We start from the raw sequence: 4,930 nt of genomic DNA on the forward strand, positions 1-4,930 counted from the left end.
CGTGGCACCGATGGAAACTCCCAAACACCTTCCAGAACACTCCTCTGACAACCCCCTGTCTCCACAAAATTTTAGGATTGTGCCGGGCCAGCCAGGGAGTCCCCAGCACCACTGGAAACGCAGGCGAATCAATAATAAAGAAACTGATTCCCCTGCGTCACCACCAGAATCTGTCGTTCTGCCCCTGAACAGGCAGTTAACCCACTGTTCCCAGGCCGTCATTGAAAATAAGAATTTGTTCTTAACTGACTTGCCTGGTTAAATAAAGGTAAAATAAATAAAAAAATGTCCAGTGGGACCGTGGTCTCCCTGACCATCCCTGACCCTAATGGCCGGCTATCTAGGGAGTGCACGGGGAAAGGAGAATCTATCGGCACCAGCGGAACCCTTAACTTAAGGACGAGTCCGCGATCCATAAAGTTCCCAGCTGCGCCTGAATCGACTAGCGCCCTATGCTGGGAAGAGGGAAAAAAGTGAAGGAAAAAGGTTAAGACAAACATGTGGCCAACAGGGGGTTCTGGGTGAGTTTGATGCTGACTCACCTGGGGTGACCGAGAAGCGTTCCGCCTGCCATCTCTACTCCCAGACGGACCCCCACAGCACCGATCAGACGTGTGTCCTCTCCGACCACAGTTGGTGCAGGGAAGGCCTCCTCCTCCGGTACCCCTCGGCGCAGCCCCTCCCAACTCCATCGGAATGGAAGCGGAGGGGCTGGGTGGTGGAACGCACAGGACCCACTCTGAACGCCCGCGGGCAGCCAGCAGATTGTCCAGTCGAATGGACATGTCAATCAGCTGATCCAGTGACAGAGTGGTGTCCCGACACGCTAACTCCCGGCGGACGTCCTCTCGGAGACTACACCTGTAGTGGTCCATAAGGGCCCTGTCGTTCCACCCAGATCCGGCTGCCAAGGTCCGGAACTGCAGCGCGTAATCCTGGGCGCTCCTCCTCTCCTGCCTGAGATGAAATAGTCGTTCTCCCACCGCTCAGCCGTCTAGAGGGTGATCAAACACGGCACGGAAGCGGCGGGAAAACTCTGGGTAGTGCTCCCGCGCTGAGTCTGGGCCATTCCAGACTGCGTTCGCCCACTCCAGAGCACGATCCGTGAGGCAGGAGATGAGGACACTCACCCTCTCCACTCCTGAGGGAGTGGGTCTGACGGTGGCCAGGTATAGCTCCAGCTGAAGCAGAAACCCCTGGCAACCCGCCGCCGCTCCATCATAAGCCCTCGGTAGCGTCAGACGGAGGGTGCTGGAGTCGGGAGATGGGGAGTCCGGAACCGTGGGTGCCGAAGGTGGAGAGAGGAGACCACTCCTCTCCCATCGGTTCATTCTCTCCATCACTTAATCCATCGCGGATCCGATCCGATGGAGGACGGTGGTGTGGTGGAGAACCCGTTCCTCCATCGATGGGAGAGGGTTGGCTGCTGCTCCTGCTGACTCCATTCAATTTGGTGGTGCGGGATTCTGTAATGCTCCGGGTGTCGTGGGTGTGGAGTCAAACGCAGGAGACAGAGAGTGCAATGCTGTGCATTTTTAATAGCACCAACGCACCACAGGGTGCTCACAACCAGGCACTAACACGTACCTCTACAACAGAGCCGAAGGTTACACTGAAATAATCCCGCACAACAACCAGGCGGGCCGGCTGTCTAATAAAGACAAACTAATTATACATAAACAGGTGCTACCAATAAACATACAAGGAGGGGGAGGAAAAACAATCAGTGGCAGCTAATAGGCCGGTGACGACGACCGCCGAGCGCCACCCGCCCGGGAAGGGGAACCACCCTCGGTCGGACTCGTGACAGTTCTTCAACAAAAAGTCAACATTTTCCTGCACACTGGAGCTGGTAGCTAGCAAAAAGAAAGTTCTAAAACCAAGAAAACAATGTATAATCTACGTCCACCATCTCCTGTGATTTGAAGAAACTAATTTGAATTGAATAATATCAAAAAATTGCTCAACTATCACTTTTCAATCTTTATCCAATAATGTCACCAACTCACCAAGCTTCTCAACACATAGACCTGCCCCGCCCTATAATGCTCTTTTGCACAACCCCAATACAACACACTAGGTTCATTCTCTGATCCTAATCCTATGATTTGATGGACAACATATCAGTTCATACTACAAAAGCTTTGATTGGTTGGAGGTCATCCTCCGGAAGTGGTCATAATTACCATGTAGATCTATGGAAGGGGGTGAGGCCTACGAGCCTCCTAGGGTTTGTATTGAAGTCAATGTACCCAGAGGAGGACAGAAGCTAGCTAGCTAGCTAAACCATGGTGCTACCCCAGCGAGTAATGTTGAAGTTACTATAGACCTTCATTGCAAAACAGTGTTTTCTAATCTGTTTTTGGTGACGTGAATATATTTAGTGTAGTTTTATCTAAACAGGAAAACATTTTTAGTTTCACTATTTTTATTTCTATGAAATGTCACTGAGAAGGATGGTCGGTCCTCCCCTTCCTCCTCTGAGGAGCCTCCACTGGTGATTGTGTTGTATGTGAGAGAGTGAATTGATTTATACATCCGTGTGTGTTATCAAGCCGTATAGATTACTGCTTGTCATATAAAGTGATAGTATTTTTAGCAGCAGTGATACATCACTCCCTTCACACTGGAGCTCTGCCATGTAGAATGCTTGTGTGATATCCATCATGTTACAAATGTCAACTCCTTTAAACACGATTTGAGTATCTAATTTGACGGGACACATACATCATTTGACCCAGTCAGGAAAAGTTACAGCATTACAGATTTTTTCCTGGTCAAGTTACATTCTCTTATTGACACATTATGTGGTGTATTTAACCTCTATGTGTCCAGCACTATGCTTCACCATCCACTGAGCCATACACTATGGACGTCTGCACTTTGACTCAGTTTGGTGAGATTGAATGATAATCTTTCTCCCCAACCCACCAGGTGCTAAGGGTTCTGGGTAACATTTCCCATCAGGGGAGAGATTACTGGCTCCACCTGGCTCAGGCTGGCCTACTGCCTGCTCTCTGTGCCACACTCAAGATGGCTGACCCTGAGGTGGTGACCCCCCCCCCCAAAAAAAACAAAACAAGGAATAAAGATGTTCTTAAAAAGCAACCATAGCACACAGGCTGAGGATGGCTTTGATGAAGCACTGCTTCTTCTTCTGCTTCTTCTTCTTCTTCTCAGTTGGGGGAGGAGTTTGTGAGGCAGAGTGGGCTCCCCCTGCTGGAAGCCACCCAGTATAACAGCCAGGATAATTTACACCTCAGAGCAACACACCTGCTGGAACATCCCCTGCCCCCACGGTGAGGACTCTTGCCCTAACACAGGCTGTGTTTGTGTGTATGTCCAGACTTTTAAGAGTGCTTTGTTCTGTTGTTAAAGCTGGAAACCTCTTCATCCCCATGAGGAACCTGCAGAACAGGAGTGCCACAAAAAAAGACTTCCAAATGTTTTAACAAGGTTTAGTCAGAAGACCTACCATGTACATTTAAAATGTTTTTATGAAATGATGTGATGTATAAATGTTTTTATGAAATGATGTGATGTTCAAATGTTTTTTCAATAATATGATGTGCTGGATATCTGTACAGTAAAACAATCAGATGTTATTTTTATACTGTTTTTATAAAATGCAAAATTCTACTAACAGAATGTGATTTGTCTTAAGAACCTCTTGATTTCAATAGATAGCAGATGTGTTTTGACCGGTAGCCTAGGAGTTAACAACTGTCGATGTGCGCTTGAGCAAGGCACCTAACCCCAATTGCTTCTGTAAGTCACTCTGGATAAGAGGGTCTCCTCAATGACTCAAATGTAAATTAATTGTTTTGTTTTTGGAGAAACGGGAAAAAGTATCTGCAGTCAGACGCAAATGTATTTTAATAGAGGCTAAGCTTTTGATCAGTCCACCTTCATCAGAGCATATTAAAAGGTGTGTGTGCGCGAGATTGACCCTGTAACCTCTTCCCCAGGCTAATTGTGCATAGCCAGGAAGTGTCCGGTGAACGAGGTTAGTGACTCAACAACAGTATGTTGTACACCATGTTTCCATCAGTCATCAGGTTTTATAAAGGTTGATTACCTCTGATAACATTACCTTTGTCTGGGTTGTGTGTTTCAGAAAATCTAAGAGGCCAGCCCTTGACCATCCCAGTGGTCAGATAGCCAGAGAGGCTGGCTGGTACAATGTGTGTGTGGAATAGTGAGACCGACTGATAGTGTCGGATTGTTAAAACGTGCTCCATACCTGTCCTATACCTGCATGGTAAGGTATAAGGTATAAGGTATGGGAACGTCCCTTAGTCGACACTCACCTGTAGAGCCTGTCAGCTGGTGCAGAGGTACAGCCTGGCTCCTTAGATCCCCTGCCAATCAACGCCCGTCCTAGAGACCTGCAATCTACTCCGTCTGTTTACATTGGCAAAGTTCAGACAAAAAGGCCAACGATAACAGGGTTGAAAAGGGTAGACTATAATATCTGTGATTGACCTATTTTCTTTCAGAGAGTCAAGTTGTTTTGAATTTCAATTAAAGAAAAAGTTTGAATGTTGGGAAAACGGTCAACCAAGTGAAAAATGGATGCCCATTTGCAGACTACCCCAAGAAGTATGTGTTATCAAAATAGAACAACAGGTTGGCATCCCTGTGATCTCCAAGGTCAATGGAAGTACTGGGCTCTCGAAATGTGTTGGTTTTTACAAAGTCAATATCGGTCAGCGTACTAGTAATATTGCCACTTAAATGTATTAGGCTCACATGGGCCTTTTACATGATATTCCTTTTTACAAGATATTACATAGAAAACAGACATGTTTTATAGCATGTCATCTGTTATGTTTTTACTTGTACTCTTCTTCTCTGCTATCTGCACTTCTCTTCTTTCTGACCCCTCCCTCCTCTGACCCCTTCCTCTCTGACCCCTCCCTCCTCTGAA

The sequence above is a fragment of the Oncorhynchus mykiss genome, chromosome 25 (assembly GCF_057628025.1).
Source record: "Oncorhynchus mykiss isolate SJ-2025 chromosome 25, ASM5762802v1, whole genome shotgun sequence".
Lineage (NCBI taxonomy): Eukaryota > Metazoa > Chordata > Actinopteri > Salmoniformes > Salmonidae > Oncorhynchus > Oncorhynchus mykiss.